This window comes from Centruroides sculpturatus, unplaced genomic scaffold (genome assembly GCF_000671375.1).
Source record: "Centruroides sculpturatus isolate CEXI.00-Female unplaced genomic scaffold, Cexi_2.0 scaffold933, whole genome shotgun sequence".
Taxonomy (NCBI): domain Eukaryota; kingdom Metazoa; phylum Arthropoda; class Arachnida; order Scorpiones; family Buthidae; genus Centruroides; species Centruroides sculpturatus.
Genome location: NW_019385185.1, coordinates 67,283 through 86,893, shown reverse-complemented (window position 1 = coordinate 86,893; position 19,611 = coordinate 67,283). Strand labels below are relative to the sequence as shown.

The window sequence follows — 19,611 nt, the reverse complement described above, 5'->3', positions numbered from 1 at the left end:
TTAGTGCGTGTATTTATATATACAACACGTTCTTCTAAATAAATAAATTCGGGCATAAATATTACTCGACTCTTAAAACGTGCATCTATTTATAACCCAGTTTAAGTACAAGTATACCTTTTAATAGAGTTTTTAGTAAATTTATTAATTAATAAACTCGCATGGTTATAACTTTAACCTAATTAAACTAAGTTTTAATACTGGTTAAAGCCGGATTTTTTTTTACTTGCAAATTTTTTTTTTTTCGTAAATCTAAAGTGATATTTTATCATTTTAATAGCTCCCCTGTGGACGGATTATCATTATTTATACGAATAAAACTACAAAACTTTCATCGAAACGAATATAAACAATTATTTATCTCTTATAAAAGTCGTTAACTTAGCACGGGAACATTCATTTTTACTGCTTCGTTCACGGGATAAATCATTAATCGATCGATCAAAGCAGAAATATTTCTTTAAATTTTAATTAAATTCATTTGTTTTTCGAGCAACTCGCATCCTGTTATTTCTAAGAAACTAAACAGAAAGCGTAAATATTCTAAATAGGAATATTCTATGTAATATTTTAGTACTAGTTCCATTCGTTACTTAGTACAAGTGCACTTAGATTTACTTTTTTGCTGGTGAGATAAATCATTAATCGATTAACGACTCTTCAATTTTTCTAAAAAACAATGCTAAGTCCTAAAATAATAACGAAAATTTACTTTTTCAACGTTCATTTTGTAGCAAGAAGAAGTAAAAATTGATTCGATTTTTTTTTATTTTTATTAACTTAATAATTTTTAAATGATTTTAATCCTATTATTTTTCCAAGAATAAGCTCTCTTCCTACTAAACTCACACCTAAAAATTCCTATTTACGCTTCCTGTTTTCTTCTTACTCGACTGATATATAAATAGTAGCTTTGGTACTAATTAGTACAAGAACATTCACTTGTATTTCATACATCACACGAGAATTAATTAATTAATTGAACAAAACCTTTCAATTCTTATATAACAATGCTAAATTCTGTATATGAAAAGGTGATTAAACCAATGACTGAACTAGTGTTTAACTCGACGGTGAACTAGTAAGTGGTAGTTAAAGTATTGAGTGAACTAGTGAGTAAATGGGACTTGGTACTAGTTCAATCACTACTTAGTACAAGAGCATTCACTTGTATTTCATTTTTCTCTCGCAAGACGAGTTCATTAATCGATTAAAGACCTCCCAGTTCTTTTAAATTAGTGTTAAGTTTCTTATAAAGCAACGAAACTTTTTATTTTTAAACTAAAGTACAGACACTTTTTACATGGAAAACAAACAAAAATCAACATTGTTTTTACTCGAATTTTAATAAAATTTATTAAATTTTTAACCATTTTGTATTATTTTACTTACTTCTACCGACAACTTTCTACTTATCTATTACAAAATCTACCGAACTCTTCTTTATTTTAACTAGGGGGAAAAAACAGGAAGGAATTAAGTACGCAAGTTTGTAGCTCTGTGTAAAATTTATTGAGTATTTTAATAGTGAAATTCTAACAGCTGTTTCATTGATTTTTCTCTCTTAACTACAAAATTTCTCTTTCTCTCGCTAAAAAAACTGTGAAGCATCTGCATAACTCAATCATTTTTGTCAGAGTCGAACGAATTCTATAATAAAAAAATAAAAAAAATAGAAAAATTCTAGAAGTGCTATAAATTTTAACAGAAATAGCGACGTAAAAAAACTGATTTTTATAGTTAAAAAAATATATATAAAGAATAATTCAAGAACAAAATTTNCCGCCATTTTTTTTTACTACGTAATACGTATTTAAGCACGCATATCATTAAATTTAATTTCAAATCAGAAAGAATACTCAGGAATTAATTCATGTGCAAAATCGAGACGGTTTAATATACAGTACTTTTAAACCGTTTTTCTATACCCAAACACTATTTCAAGTGCACATATTAAAATTGTAGTTTACTGACGTTACAAGTGTGGTTAAAAGATTCAATTATTCATTTTACATCCTTAAACTTTAAAATTTTATATCATTGATAAGCGTAGAAGAAAGTAAAAACTAAAATAAAATTCAGCAACGAGTTGCGCAACTTTCCCGGCGAGAGTTAAAATTGTGTGTGGCGCCATCTGTTAGAGATTTTATTAAAAAACCTTTAAATTAATTAATTATTGTATTATAAATTGGCAAAAAGCTTAAGTTTGAGGGTAGAGATGAGTTTTGTTCTTAAAAAAAATTACAATTGCTAATAACGAGTAAAGTCTTCATTGAATCGCTCGCGGTACGACACAAGACCCCCCTTCTATCTCCTCACCTCGTCGACCTTTAACCACCAAAATTTAGTAGCATCGACCTCCCCAATAGGCAAACCTCCTTGCCAAATTTCAGAAATTTTCGACGAAAGGTACGAAAGTTATTAACCTTAAAAGTTAATGAGCCCCTACACACACAAAAAAAAACCCCAATTTTTTGCATTTCTCGACATTTGGAGGTGTAATTTCTACTGTACTTCTGAATAATACAGTATAAATAGTATAAATGAAGTACCCTAAACAGTTAATTTCTTACATTTTTAATAAACGAATTATACAGGATGGCCTAAAAGTCAGTAAACGAATGTATAGGGAAAAAAAATCTGTAAGAAAACATTCCAGAAAGAATAATTGCAAACTTAGCACTGCTTAGTTATAATATCAATTTATTTGATCGTCTTCACCAGCACACAAAGCCTCCACTATAAACTTACTACTACAAAACAAAGTTTTAAGGTTTTTAAATGTAAGAGAGAAGGAAAAAAATTTTTTACTACAATAATCACTTACAATTTCTATTGATCTTAATGTAACAAAGGATGGGATTACTATTTTATTGTAATATACGGGAGTATCTTCTTCACCTTAAAATAAATAAAATGGTGGTGTTTGCACGGAAGAAAATATACTGTAAGGAAAAAAAGAAATTCAACAAGATCGTTTACGAGTTTACTATTTTCTAAGAAATTTATATAAAAACTCATACACAACATATAATCATTCATAACAAAAGCAAAGTATGTCTTTTGTGTATTGTTTTTATCGTGCAATATATATATATATATATATATTTTTTATCTTGTATTCTTTTTATAAATGCCTTTTCTTTGGCCTCGGTAATAAGGCTTATGGCATTTTTTTTCTTTTTTGGGCTTCTCCATGTAGCTTTATCTGTTTTATCGCGAAGGACTTAAAGATAAAAGCGAATTTCTTGGAGCAAAAAACGAAACAATTGATGGTTCCGGCTTAGGTAGGTGATTGATCGTACCGTGAAAGAAAGTAGAAGTTGTAGGATTTCGACAACTCCCAAAAACAAACCGTCCGATTGATCCTTACGTCGATACTTCTCGGATGTGTTTTTTTTTATCTTTACTTTTATTATAATTAATGTGTTCGGACGTTTTCTACCAATCTGTTCGGCTGCCTGTCTGTGTGAATTTCGTATGAATCTATACAAAAACTTCATAACTGTTCTCTAGTACCTTTATAGTAAAAACAAAATAATTATTATCAGATTACGAGTGAAAAGAAGTAACTTTCTATAGTCGAACCTCACGCTTTGAAAGGCGCATAAAGTAACCTCTGAACAATGTTCTCTTCGGTGGCCGTCGTTCAGAGTTTCGACCGAAGTAAATTAACAATAAAAAAAATCGGATTTATAAGGGGATAGTTTTTGAAATTCACTCAAATTCACGGTCATTCTAACTGTTTCCACGTAAAAAAAAAAAAACTCTCTTTCCGGATTTACTTTTAAGTGCCACTTATTTATTAACTAAAATAAAATACACATATTCTCGGTAGATTCAAATTATTTGCATAAAACATTTAGCAAAATGAGAAAAATTGGATAAAGTTGCAACGTTATTCTTCAATTTGGAAATTAGTTCGGATGTCATTAATTTAAAAACGCTAAAAATAACATCTGGTATTTGTATTAATCATAAAATAATACACACACACACACATATATATATATATTGTTTTATTTTAATAAAATTTCATCACGATTTCTAGAAGAATAAATTAGTTTAAAATTAAAAACTTCTTATAATTAAATGCAGCACTTCTTTATTTATATGCAGTGACTGTTTTGTTCTTCAACAATACAAGTTCTTTTTCTAGGGCATCGTACGCGTCCGAGGACCTAAAAGTGTATGGCAGATGATCCTTTAAAATAACGCATAATACTAGTTACGATGTTACCCTTTGCACAATAGAGAAGTTGCGGCTGAAGTTTCTTTAAAACGTGAACGTCGGCCGCAACCTCTCTAATACCTTGTGTGATGCGAACTTCGCATTACCTAAATTTCCATAAAAGAGGGCCTCGTAAGTCCACATTTTTTCAAGGGCATCGTTCTTTTACACTCACAAATACTGAATATAACCTGTTTATCGCTTATAAAGTATTAAATATCGTGCATAAAAAAAGGGCTTCGTCGCCGTTTACATATTAGCGTGGTTGCGGCCGAAGTTTTCATCTTTAAAACGTGAACGTCGAACGTCGAGCGCTCTATCTTGTAAGCGGTGCTCGACGTTCGACGTTCGCGTTTTAAAGATGAAAACTTCGGCCGCAATCTCTCTGTAATTTAAATATTTTATAACGAATCTCGTTTAAAATCAGTCAAAATTTTTTTAACGAATTTCCAACTGTTATAGTGGCTTTAACGGTTTACAAACGGCTTAAACAGATAGATAAGTTGATAAAATTTGTATATTAAAAAAAAAAAAGAAAAAAAAAATGTGCTCCGAAAGAAAATAATCTCATTAAATTAATCATATTCTTTATCTTGTTTTATTCTACTCGGCGACGGAACATTCAGTGAATATAAAAATAAACAACGAGGAAAGCTTTCAACGAAGTACATACAATGAAAAATTTAAAAAGCAATAACATTAAGGATGCTATTTATTTTTTCAATAATTCAGTAATAAAGAAATTCCAGAGAATAAAAATTTTTTACGTGGAAAAATCGAAAAGCCATGCAGAAAAATATTGTGCACAACAGAATTTCATTAAAGTTTCCTTTAAAATTCGCGTGAAAACAATTACAAAATAAGAACAGCAAGAAGAAAAACGGAAATTTTAATATATTTCTGGTTATTTTTCGCGAAAATCGGCGAAGGATCGATAAGGAAGGGCGCGCAACACCGCATTTTAGATCATAATTACGGGGAGAATAACGTTAAATGTAAGAAAAATGGGGGGAGTTTTTTTTCCGTTCCGAACAACTCTCGGACACGAAAACAAGTTCCGTTCAACTCTGGCCCATTTGGATTCGTTTCAAAACGACGTAACTTCGTAACGGGATTGAAAGATACGACGGAGTCGAGAGATAATACACAGAAGAAACGGGAAGAGGCAAAGAAATGCGAGAAGGAAGACTTTAACAGATTGTGTACGATCCGAATGGAGATCGAGGAAAGTAAAGCTTCCAATACATGTCTCTTGACAGATCGATAAGGATAGGACGTTGACCTGGTGACATCCTCGAGCCCTAGAGAGAGAGAGAGATAGATAGAAGGCCAAAAGGGAGTTTTAAGTGCACCCAGAATAGTTAGAAAGGGAGCAGAGACTTAACTTTGTTTCCATTCCTATACCGGACCCGAAGAATCTAATTACAACTTGATGAAAAAAAAAAGAAAAATAAGATAGGGTAACTTCAAAAATAACTTTATGGCTTTTTTTCTTATCTGTTTCCGAAACGTCTTATTGAATTTTCCATTACGGCAGATTATTTTCCGCCTAAAAATGTATATTTTATCCTCCCCCTTCTGTTTTAGTCACTTTAAAGTATCTTCTACCCATTTTTATTATTAGTTTCGGCCAGAAACAACTGATATCATCTCCTTTTTTTTTCTAAATTTATCATTAAAAATGTGTATTTATGATACATCACCCGCTTGCAAAAAATAATATCTAGGAGATTTCTTAACAAACAACAACGCCGTGTTTACTTAAATTGAAATTAACCGACTACAATCTAATTTTCGCTCTTCTTAATTCGGTTTAATTAGAAACGAAGCAGAACGTGACCAGATGCAACTGTTAAATATATTACAGAACTACACACACACACATATGTATATATCAATTACACATTCAATTATAATCAATGAAACTTCATATTCTGTAATTAGTTTCTCGAACACTTACAATTAGCACACCTTAACTGAAGAATAACTCGCTTAATACGTCTTTCTTTAAATCGATACTTAACATTAATTAATCCCTGTTAATTAAATTAATTTCCAAGTTACGTGGGGGATTTTTATTTAAGTGTTATTATTAAAACGCGTTATTTTCGAAAGAATGCAGTTATTTAGCGGGCATAACAGAACTTAGAATGTTTCTTACAAGAACTCCTGATATACCTTCTACTGAATGTGGAGCCTCGTACCGTAGGCAGTTATCGATTGCACCGATGTTAAATGTCGATCTAGCACAATTGAAACGTGATGAATACGTGGAGAATTACAAATACAATAGGAAAAAAAAAGCAAAGAATAAATCAAGGTACTTGTAAAATCTTCCAAATTTCTCGATGGTCTCCTTTAAAAGATCTTTAATCTTTAAGTCCACTTAACGAATATTTTTCAAGAGTGGAATTTCTAGTGCTCGGCCTTACATCTCTATCAATTCTGACAATGAAGGTAATAGCTTTTAAAAACCTCTTAATGACTTGTCTCTGGAGTTTATTAATTCGGGTCGATGCCTGCGGTTTCCAAGCTGTCAAACAATCTTTGAAAGTTTAAGTCTAACCCTTCGATGCGGACATCCAATTAAAGTTTTAATGAGTAAAATCACTCGACGAAAAGATAAGTCGCGGCTCGAGTTCCGATACGAACTTCCCTTCTTTCGTAAACAAACAACGAGAGTTTTGTAAATCAACAGAAGTCGAGGAGTGTATAAAATGTTAAAAACGAATTTTATATTTAGAGATTGGAGTATAGGTAACGGCTTGGAAAAAATTCATTTATTGATCTAAACAATACGTGTTCGTAGAGGCAACAAAGAAACAAAGCAATAATGTGTTTTGTGATGTGATCTAAACAATCGAAATATATAAAATGGGATTTTGTTAGGTAAGATAAAGAGAAATCAATGTCAGATAACATTATTTGCAATTAATATATGGGTTTTTTTATTATTATTATTCGGTAACGACATGCAAAAACTATTATTTCTGCGAAAGCTAAAACACTGGAGTCGAAAACAGAACGGAAATATCTCACCAACGAATCGATAATAAAATAATTCTTACTTTTATCCACTAAAAATTTAATATCTTTGCCCATTTTTCTCATATCTGATACGAGATAAATTCCAATATATATATATATAAAGGAGGAGCCGCTTAGCTGGAGCATTGTCCATCCATCCCCTTACGTTAAATGCGTCTTAACACAACAACTGTCTCGGCTTAACGTGTTAAAATCCCTCTCGTATTATCCACATCCGATATTCACACGGCGGTAACATCTTTATATTATGCAATAGGAGCGAGAGAGTGTAGTTTAACGCTTACTAAACTCTCGAAAACAAGCTTTTTAAAGAGAGAAAAATGGTGTCATGACCGGGATAAACAACGTCATAATAGCTTAAAAGTAATAGTGTATAGTTGAGTCGATTAAATTTAGAATGCGTGTTTATTAATAAAAGAATGGAAAGAATTTTCAACACCAGCCACTCACCTCTGTTCCTTGTCGTCTAATGCGTGCTGTTTGAGCCACTGGCGTAAAATGAGTCTCTGGCGCAACTCGCTGCCCGCCAAAACCAGTGTGTGGCGTGTATGCGTCGGAAGACGAGACCACTCGCTGGACGAACGAAGTTGGTGGTGGTGATCGTGGGTTGGATCAATGGTGAGCGAAGCGGCGCATCGGACTAGATCCGTACAACCTGCCAAAATAAGAGACAAAAAAAAATCAGCTTCGTTTAACACCGAAGTGCCTCGTGCGCATCACCTTTAACCGTTACCAGAAAAATACACCCCACGTACAGTACTGTCGGGTGTAACGGTTAATACGAGTCGAAGCACTTAACTAAATTAAACCTTTCGCTAGTACTTTCTTTGTATTTAAAGCCCCGAATTATCGCGGGATAGATAAACAATACGTCACACCAAATGGAATTTTGGCTCCGTACGCTTATATATTGACCGAACGAATCAATGGAATCGCTGGTTACGGGCGCAGCAACAATACGAAATAGGAGAATTATTCAGAAATTTACTAATTTATGAATCTTGTTAGGGATTTCGTTCATTAATTTTGGCAATCGATAAATAAACGTTCGAGTGGCGATAAATTTATTAAATTCTGAAGTTTAGTGCGTGTATTTATATATACAACACGTTCTTCTAAATAAATAAATTCGGGCATAAATATTACTCGACTCTTAAAACGTGCATCTATTTATAACCCAGTTTAAGTACAAGTATACCTTTTAATAGAGTTTTTAGTAAATTTATTAATTAATAAACTCGCATGGTTATAACTTTAACCTAATTAAACTAAGTTTTAATACTGGTTAAAGCCGGATTTTTTTTTACTTGCAAATTTTTTTTTTTCGTAAATCTAAAGTGATATTTTATCATTTTAATAGCTCCCCTGTGGACGGATTATCATTATTTATACGAATAAAACTACAAAACTTTCATCGAAACGAATATAAACAATTATTTATCTCTTATAAAAGTCGTTAACTTAGCACGGGAACATTCATTTTTACTGCTTCGTTCACGGGATAAATCATTAATCGATCGATCAAAGCAGAAATATTTCTTTAAATTTTAATTAAATTCATTTGTTTTTCGAGCAACTCGCATCCTGTTATTTCTAAGAAACTAAACAGAAAGCGTAAATATTCTAAATAGGAATATTCTATGTAATATTTTAGTACTAGTTCCATTCGTTACTTAGTACAAGTGCACTTAGATTTACTTTTTTGCTGGTGAGATAAATCATTAATCGATTAACGACTCTTCAATTTTTCTAAAAAACAATGCTAAGTCCTAAAATAATAACGAAAATTTACTTTTTCAACGTTCATTTTGTAGCAAGAAGAAGTAAAAATTGATTCGATTTTTTTTTATTTTTATTAACTTAATAATTTTTAAATGATTTTAATCCTATTATTTTTCCAAGAATAAGCTCTCTTCCTACTAAACTCACACCTAAAAATTCCTATTTACGCTTCCTGTTTTCTTCTTACTCGACTGATATATAAATAGTAGCTTTGGTACTAATTAGTACAAGAACATTCACTTGTATTTCATACATCACACGAGAATTAATTAATTAATTGAACAAAACCTTTCAATTCTTATATAACAATGCTAAATTCTGTATATGAAAAGGTGATTAAACCAATGACTGAACTAGTGTTTAACTCGACGGTGAACTAGTAAGTGGTAGTTAAAGTATTGAGTGAACTAGTGAGTAAATGGGACTTGGTACTAGTTCAATCACTACTTAGTACAAGAGCATTCACTTGTATTTCATTTTTCTCTCGCAAGACGAGTTCATTAATCGATTAAAGACCTCCCAGTTCTTTTAAATTAGTGTTAAGTTTCTTATAAAGCAACGAAACTTTTTATTTTTAAACTAAAGTACAGACACTTTTTACATGGAAAACAAACAAAAATCAGCATTGTTTTTACTCGAATTTTAATTAAATTTATTAAATTTTTAACCATTTTGTATCATTTTACTTACTTCTACCGACAACTTTCTACTTATCTATTACAAAATCTACCGAACTCTTCTTTATTTTAACTAGGGGGAAAAAACAGGAAGGAATTAAGTACGCAAGTTTGTAGCTCTGTGTAAAATTTATTGAGTATTTTAATAGTGAAATTCTAACAGCTGTTTCATTGATTTTTCTCTCTTAACTACAAAATTTCTCTTTCTCTCGCTAAAAAAACTGTGAAGCATCTGCATAACTCAATCATTTTTGTCAGAGTCGAACGAATTCTATAATAAAAAAATAAAAAAAATAGAAAAATTCTAGAAGTGCTATAAATTTTAACAGAAATAGCGACGTAAAAAAACTGATTTTTATAGTTAAAAAAATATATATAAAGAATAATTCAAGAACAACACTTTAAAATATTAATTTATTTATTTTTACTCGTTTAAAATCAATTTAAATAAACTTAACACGATTCTAGAAGGTGTAAAATATGTTTCTGGAATGTTAAATTCTGTAATTTCACTCAATTATTAGCTTCAAAACTTGTAATAATTCGGAATTATCGTGAAATGCATTTACAAGAATTCTATATATTTCCAACCAGCAAATGTAGCGCTGTAAATTTTACTTGTACTGTACCTGTAGATTTATGTTACGTATACAGAGATACGAATCTCCATCAATTTATACATATAATTTATTTTCTCTTATCGTGACATATTTTTATAGTGTTAGATCAGTTGTTAAATGAGATTTTCAAGCAGAAATATCGATAATATCAACAAATAACATGAAGTTATAACCAATAATCCTGTTTGTACAACTGTACACTATTAATTAAACTAAGCACTAGTCAATAGTTTTCAACGAAATATAGTGTTGAGCAGCATCCTAACTCATTTTACGTGTATCGTTAAAGGTTTTTGTATGTAACTAAATTATAAAATATTTAATACCTTCGTAATAATTTTATTAAAATTACTGTATACATTCCCTTGTTATGTATACAAACAGGCCGGAAAAGTAAAAGATCCTGAAGTGTACTGAAGTTTAATATCAACTATAAATTAAGTCAGAAGTGTAATAATTCTATATATGCGGAACCGTATACAATTTAAGTAACGATAACACCGAATAACAGAGGATAAATCATGACAATTTCTACCAATTTATTTCCAGAATCTGTGCCGAAACAATATTTACTTACGAAATTTTTAAGCTTAAATCTGTCAGAAAAATGTGTCATAAACTGCAGCTGTTGACAGTAGGAGGGGGAAAGAGAAAAAAAACCGTTGTATAATTAACATTCCTATTTCGTTAAAGATAGTCATTAGTATTGAATGAATGGGAAAGTCCAATTCAGAAGAGGGGAGAAACTAATTAAAGCCACCCCTTTTTTGTGGAAAAAAAAATAGAAAATATTCCTATTATTTTGTATATCTAATTTTTTAAAATCTGTTTGTTTTATAAAAAAAAAGCTTATGTAATTGATCTGGAGTCGTGTTGGAACAAGTTTATTTCACTTTTTTGTTAGATCCCACCAGTGACAGAGTAGATAAATCCATAATTATTCGTGGGTTCGCTCCTGGCAAACGTGGAGTTTTCCGGGTTTTCGTCGCGTGAGTAATAAAGTTCTCCCGGGAGGAATCCCCTCGTCAGATCGCCAAGTGTTGTATTGTCGTAAACAAATATATAAAACCGCTTTTGTATTGCTAAAAATGATAAAAAAAACAATTCATTTTTAAATTAATAACACGTGACGACGTCACAGTAAGGGCACAAAAAAGATACGTCCCGATTTCGCGTGCAGTAAATCTCACCAAAGTAGTATAGAAAAAAAACAATATAAAATAATCAGCAGAGACGATAGCTCTTCGTTAAAACACAATCAATATTTTTCCATTTTAATAAATATTTCTTAAGAAACAGATACACGGTAAACGTGACGGACAGACATTCGTGAATTGCATACAGAAACGATAAAAGTGCCAATAAAAATACACCATTGCAATTCAAACTGACAGCATTAATTATTCATTTAAAGTAAATGTATAAGCGATTATTTCTATCAAACAGCTACAAAAATTAGCCGAAAACACCGCCTGTCCATCACATGGAGTTTAGCATACGTTTATTAGCAAAAATGTATTACATTTTTTAATATTAAAAAAAAAAAAAAAACATTTTTTCCTTATGTACTAAGCACCGTGAAGTACAAAAAGTAGTAGCATATAAACACACCATAGATGTATACAAAAGCACCATCTACAAATATAGCAAACTCAATCATACGCCTCGCTGCACAACTGGAGAACAAAGTAAACAATACAGAGAAGGAAACGAAGAAAACGGTAAATAAAAACACTTAAAGAATAGAGTAAAAGTTTACTTAAATAAAGCCTGAACTTCATATTCCTATTCTAGAGCATTAGGAAGGGGCTTAATAGTGCTATCGATTTGCTACAATGGCAAGACACATCCCTGTTATTACGCTAAGTGAAGGAACAAGTATGCAAGTTAATGGGGGAAAGAAATGTTAAACACTACTTACAGACAGAACAGAATTGTTTATAACAACTAGGAAAAGTCATGTAAGATATGAAGTCTGTTCATCACGCTGTATACATAAGAAAACGGTAGAAGAAACTCGTGAAGAAATTCTGTTTCAGTATACGTATAAAGAAAAAAATAATAATAAAATATATTATAAATGAATTCTGAAACTTTTGTCGCGTATAATTAAACGACATCCGCATATATTTGAACTAATTTAAGTTGTCGTAGTACAGGGTTCGGTTATTATTATTGTCAGATCGGAAGATTTTAATTATTAAGTACACCTAGAACGCAATCCATCATCCCGACTCGGATTTTCTCCATTATTTTAAATGTCACAACGGCTTCCCTTTCGAGTATCTTCATTTATTTTTCTTGTAGATTAAATCTTCTCGGATACAACCGAGAATTGATAGTGACGACAAGTTAATTTAATAATAGCGTAAAACGTTAATTAATTTCGTTTTCGAGATAATCGCATCCGTCCGAAATTTCTCACGTTAAAATTCGAAATTTCCGCATTATTTATATACGAGAATCGTCGACCTCTGACCCTGAATGTACTCTCTACAATCGAGATTTTCTCCTAACAATCTAGCCATTATCAATGGTGTTTGTAGGTCGATCGGGAGAAGAAAAGATCTAAATATCGATTATTATAGAGAAATAAACTGCATTTAAGAAGTATGTAACATTGAAAAATTCATCATCAAATTCTCATTACAAAGACAACGATGACCATCTCTTCCGAGTATTACTTTCCCGACTGTTATATATAACAGAGGGAAAGTATGGTCATCGGTCAAGAAATGACCCACAAAGATATTTACATTTTTGGACTAGGAGGACCTTGAAACATGTAGAAATGCAAAAAAAATTCGGGAGTTTCGTGATTTTTTGCTGACCATAAAGAAAGCAGGAAAGGAATGCCATAGAAAAGCACAATGATCGTTTCGCCCATTGCCTCTCGTATGTATGCAACAGGAACCGTTGCAGAATAATACATGCCTCCACGGTGTACCCTATCGCCGCATGAATCCAAGCAAGAGGTTCTACAAGGTTTAGTAATGTAAGATCAGAAATCCAAGCAAGAGCAGATTTTATAAGATTAGTACCCTGTAGAAATCCAAGCAAGAGGAGGAGGTTCCTTTAAATTTGCCACTGCTCCATAGGAAATTGTCTCTTTGACGATATTGTAATCACTAACTACCATTTCCATTACGTATGCACTAGTAAAGTTTCATTCAATAGCAACACCACCTCCTTGATGCGTAACTTTTTTGTCAACGAATTTAATTTAGAAAAAAAAATCATCATAAACACTTTAAAATTATATTAATTTGTGAATACATGTATTTTACTGCAAATACATTAGAATTAAAAGATTTCAAGATTAGCAATTGTAGTGTAGAAGACAATGAATGCATGAAAACATATTCCATCTTCTTCGAGTAGATCATTAAACCATAATGATAATGATCTCCGAAACTAATGATTATATGATTTATTTATGTTATTGTAATTAACAAAATGATGTATCATATGGAAAACATCGATGCACGATGATTTATAACGATGGTCGTATTTTATAATATAATTTATGATAATGATGGTATAAATCAGTCGTCAGAAATCCCCGGCTGGCATTCGACCGTCAAGATCTTAATTTGTGTGTCGTGCTGCTTTGGCAACGTAATTTTATTTTCCCCATTTCTGTATGGTGCCATTATGCAACCTAATTCGTGACAAAGAACATTCAAACTAACCTCGAGGCTTAAAATCTTGCAACTGTTAAGTAAAAATGCGTACGAATTTCACTTGTGGTGGCTCGTATTCAAAAAAGTTTGCTCATAACTAGTCTAGAAGTTACTTATTACAATGTCATTAGTCTTCGCTTCTGAATTTTTCTTTCTATTGTCGAATTTTTGACTGGTATATTGCACCGAGATCCTAAAGTGGAATCGTTCAGTTATGAAATGCTTTAAATAGGAAACAAAGCAGAACAGATATGGAAATTGCAGAGCGATTAATGAACTGATCAGCGGGTGGCATATTTCTGCGTAACGTTCATTTCATTCGAGTTAAAACGTAAACATAGCTGAAACTCTTCATGTTTAAGTTCTGTTTCTAGGTAATGTGGAGTCCAGGCTTTATTCGTACACTGCAACATGAGCGATCTGCTGCAGGAAAATGTCTCCCGGGAGGTCTTTCTACCCTATTTAGGTGTTACTAACGTGAAAAAATCCGGAAAACTCCACACTGGCCAGGCGCGAATCCACGATCAATTACCAGTATTCGGTGATTTTATCCACTTGGCTACTGGAGGGAGGCATTTGGGATGGTCTCCGTCCCATCCCTATCTCTCGATCTCAAAAAACATAGCCAATAAAGGCGTATTTTTTAATACATTAAAATTATTTAAAATAGATCTTAATTAGGAATTCCAAGGAAATTTTTCCGCTACTCTAACCACATTTCTGTTTATAATTCTCATATTTATTTATTTTTTTAAACAGAAAAATTTTAATATATTATCAGACAATAAATTCGTTTAATGTTTTTAATTTGAAATATTTATTAATTGCTAATAAATATTTTCCTTTTAATATTTGTAAGTTAATGCCGCATTAGAAAGTTTATTACCGGCCTCCCGTGTAAATATTTAACACCAGAAACTTTACTAGTAGCAATTTTTAAAGTTGTGTATTAATATTTGAACACGTGATGTAAACGAAAAACGGGATCATGTCTTCTTCTTTATCCTCACATGTTTGTGTGCGTGCCGTTTCTCTCTGTATACTCATATATAATCTTTGTCTGTGTGTGTGTGTGTGTATACATAGTAACGTATTCTTGTGTGTTATTTTATATGCTGTCTGTGGATTTTCATATTTACGTTCACGTTTAAAGTTTATACACGTACTGTACATGCATTTATCGCATGTTTTATGTTCATGGTCGCTGTATATAGGTTTGTTTATATGCATATGCATTTACTTGTGAATTTAAGAATATATACTCACGGATATACGTGTCCTTTTGCACGTCTGAATATATCTTTGTATACAAATATCTGCATATTTCAGCGCCAACTCGAGTCTTTCGTATAAAGGGTGATCAAAAATCAGTTAACTGTGTTTTGTTGCGTGTTGTAGAATCGTAAATTGAATTTATATTATTATTTTTTTCTACAAAATGAGTGAACACATGAGTTTAAAATATAACTGAATTAATTATATTCTTAGTTATTAAATTGAAATTTGTCTTTGCAATGAGTAACTGACTTTTAAGCAACCCTGTGTACGCCGTACGCTTATTTTGTATTGTTTTTTTCTCTAGTGTGCTCGCTTCTAGCTACATCGTTTGTTTCTGTGCGCTAGTGTTTGGGTGTATTACCTTATTAAATCGTATTTATTCGAAAACAGATTAGTAAATTTAGAGCCTGACTTCATGCATTTTAATGTTTAAAAAAAAAAAGTACAATATATCAACGTTTCAAAGCAAAGCATGATAGCAAGATTCTCAGATCAATAAAAGCACCTGCACTCATTCCCACAGATAATAAGATTGTTGAATGTAAACTATTAAATTCTGTGAATTACGACTCATCTACTATGGAGTTAAATTCGAGTTTAGATCGCAAAAAATACAATTTTTCACTTAAAAAAAAAATACTAAAGCACGGCGATGAAAATCTATATCCAAACAGATTTAAAGACCAATATACATTCATTTCGTGTCATTTGATTATAAATTACGGGGTCCAAAGTAATATTTAAAACGATTTTCTGGTTCATTTAGAAGGCGATTTCGTCATTAAACATAATCATATACTTCTCAACTTAATTATGGATAGAAAATATATGTATGTAACTCGTTAAAAATACATCAAATCGTAGCGCTATATGTTAAAATATATAAAAATAATGTTAATTTGTATAATTAATTTTTGAATTAGTAAGGAAATTACTTAAGTAATGATAATTTTAAAATCATAAAACTAGATTTTTTATGACCTTCACTAAACAAATACACAAACAAATATACTGCCACGAACACAAATATACAAGCACAAACACACACACACATACTCGCAGAAACAATAAAAAGCAATCATAAGCACACACACACAGACAAAACACGAACATAAAGTATCTAACAGATGACAATTTTACGGTATTTTCCTTTATCTGCATATCTTCATTTACACATGTATATGTTTATATGTATTCGTACGAATTCGTGTCTTTCTGTTTGTATCCGTACATATGAGGGTCGGGCGCGTATTAATTTGTGTGTGTAGATGTTGAGTTATGTGTTTGTTTATTTACCTGTATATTTGCACGTAAGTGTACGAGTTTGAGTCTTTATCCATATACTGTATAGCCTATTCGTGTGCAGTATGTATTCGTGAAAATCATAAAACCAGAACGACGATGATGAAATATTAAGATGCTTCTTTATCTTCTAAGAAAGATTGTTTTTATGGTCTTCCAGTCATATTTTTTCCAGCTTCAATCATTAGATCCGAACATTTTTTTCACACGATAAACTTTTATAGTTCCTTTTCCATTTTTGTCTTCCATTCAATTCGTTTTATCAATCAAAAACTCCAAAATTGTTTCTCTGGAATCATCACTTTCCACTTTGAATCCTTCATAAAAACGTCAGGAAGAGGGCCACATTTTTTAGCAATTTCTTCGAAAAGTTCGACGAACTTTAACAATCGAACATTTTATAAATATTTAATAAAGAATTTTCCATGATAGATATTCTTAATTAAATATTTAACTATTCCGATCGTTGTTCTGCCATTTAAATATCCATAAATCTCTTTACTTGTCGGAGAGAAAGTTTCGATTATGATGTTAATGTATTAAAGCATTATAAAAATTGTCAAATGAACTTCGTATTAATAATTAATTTTCTTTTAAAATTATAAAATACTTCGAAACTTTATTCAAATACTTGTATATTCAGTAATGTAATGAAGGAATTAAATTAGTAGTTTTGATTTTCGCATTGACCTAAGCCTCATTTTGCTTTCTACCTTAAGAAATCCCCATTATACAAGGAAACATTAAGGATTTCTAATAGTTGTATACTGCAGGTTGGAGATTTCTAAGAATTACAGCACTATGGAATAGAGATTTCTAACACTACAGCATATACTATACTGAAAATTGAAAAATGTTCATTCCATAACTATTGTTTTGCTCAGACTGTACAGTACACAGTATGTTGAATCTTCATAAGAACTATTGTACACGGTCGATTGTATATCATTGTATATTGACCATTGAGAATTTCTAAGAATCGCTGTAAACTAAATACTGAGAATTTGTAGGAATCATGCAGTCTACAATGGAAATTATTAAAAATAGTTACGGACTGAATACTGAAAAACTATGTACATTTATTAAAACAGGAAGTTTCTAAGTTAAACTATATCAAATTAGTTTAAACAACTGAGCCGATAATAAACAACAGCATTATTCTTTTGAAAAAAAATGATTTATATCGGTACATATATTTTAGAAGCGATATTTACAACTTTTTAGAGGAGGAAACTATACACGCGCTAGTTACAAAGTTAAAATTTATAGATCAATTCGGCTGCTAAAGGAAGAAACTGTCAGATTCATTAAAAATTTAACAGATTTTTATGGAGGAAAATTATAAATACAGAAAAAATAAAAACGATAATCAATACATTGTTGTATACGAACAAGTTATAAAACTGGAATTACCATAAAAACTTCATTTATACATAAATAAAGCGTAGAAAAGTACTTAGAATTTTTTTAAATCACTAAAACTTAAAAAAAAATTAACTTTTCTACACTTTAAATACTGTATTGTTACTTTTCCGGCTGTTACATATAACACAACGTATGGTGAAGTTCAAAAAATGACCCCTAAGACCTTTTACATTTTTGGACTCGAGATCTTGAAACGTAGAGAAATAAATTATTAAAAAATATCGTCGTTCTCTACGTATGGATGTCAGTCAGTGGCGCATTATCGTATAGGAAAAAAGGGCAAATTACCTGGGATTCCATCTAAAGAAATAGGTTGAGTGATTCCCATTTAACTAACATTTTTACAATTAAGACTAGTACCATAAAAGCAAATATTGACATTATAAAAGGAAGGCAATGACAAAAATCGCATTGAAATTATTTTGTGTGAGTATAATTTCTTTTTTTACTGTCAATATATAATACAGTATTTTATGTAATTTTATATATATATATTTGTTATTAAAATTTGATATTTACATTTTGAAATTTTTAAAAACAATATATTTATATAAAGTACCTTTGTGACCCGCTGAATATACGTAAATTTCTAATTTGGCCCATTAAGAAAAGGGGTTGGACAACCCTGCCCTAACTCAATCTCTTAATTAAAAAAAATTTGCCTGAAAACTTCCCCCGAAGAAAAAGTCAACACTAGAGGAGGGGTCACCTCATTCAAATTCGCCTGGACACACCGTCATGGTGTCCAGGCGAATTTGATAACACGCCACTTACGTTAGGGTGTGTGGGACAGGCACAATTTTCTTTACCCATTTTGAAGCATAATAAGTTGTGTCTTTTGTCGAAAATTTCTGAAATTTGCAGGGAGATTTGTCTGTTAGTGAGATTTATGCCATTAAATTTTGGTGGTGAAGATCGAGGGAATGAGGAGATAGAGGGGAATCACTTGTATCTTGAAGGGATCGAACGTAGCCTTAAATTTATAAAATCCTGAATCTAGATAATATTTTTAACATAAAAATATCATCTAAACTAATTATATTATAGATCTACTTTTCAAAATCTATTTATTGTATCAATTTAAACGCAATTAATGTGATGAAACGCCCTCCTAATTGTATTATCCCGACGACAAACTCACTTTCTGAGTGATAACTACGTTGGCAGCATGTTTAATAATTTTAAAATTTAATTTTTTAACATTGTTTGACGTAGAAAAAAACAAATGGCTTATACATCGAATAATTTAATCAAAACTTCTATATTCTAATTACTAAATTTATCAGATTGAAGTTAGAAAAATCTCTTGATAAATGCAAGAGAAAAGTTTAATCAATAACAATTCGATTAGATTAATTAGATAATAAAATTATATTAATTATGTTTAATAAGTTTTATAATTAAAGATCATAGATTTGACACGTTTCTACGTATTTTATTTCTATCTCTCAGCCTTACAGATCGTTAATAAATTACTCTTAAGAAATCCTAACTTTTAATTACGACTAAATTAAATTAAATATAATTAAAGCATATTTAATCACGTTTAAATGATATTAAATATA

The 19,611-nt window shown here is 31.0% G+C and overlaps 1 long non-coding RNA gene across 2 annotated transcripts in view; it reads right to left on the bottom strand.

Moving 5' to 3' along the window:
• Positions 1-2,191: 2,191 nt before the first annotated feature.
• The window catches only part of LOC111635891, a 57,164-nt gene continuing 39,744 nt past the window's right edge, over positions 2,192-19,611 (bottom strand). The window contains exons 3-6 of one of the 2 annotated variants that reach the window (XR_002758452.1): positions 6,556-7,934; positions 6,410-6,474; positions 2,828-2,945; positions 2,192-2,753 (exon numbers count right to left, since the gene is read on the bottom strand). This is a non-coding gene — a long non-coding RNA (uncharacterized LOC111635891). Of the gene's footprint in view, positions 2,754-2,827; positions 2,946-5,560; positions 6,268-6,409; positions 6,475-6,555; positions 7,935-19,611 lie in introns of those variants that run through there. The other variant, XR_002758453.1, reaches the window with a different exon arrangement.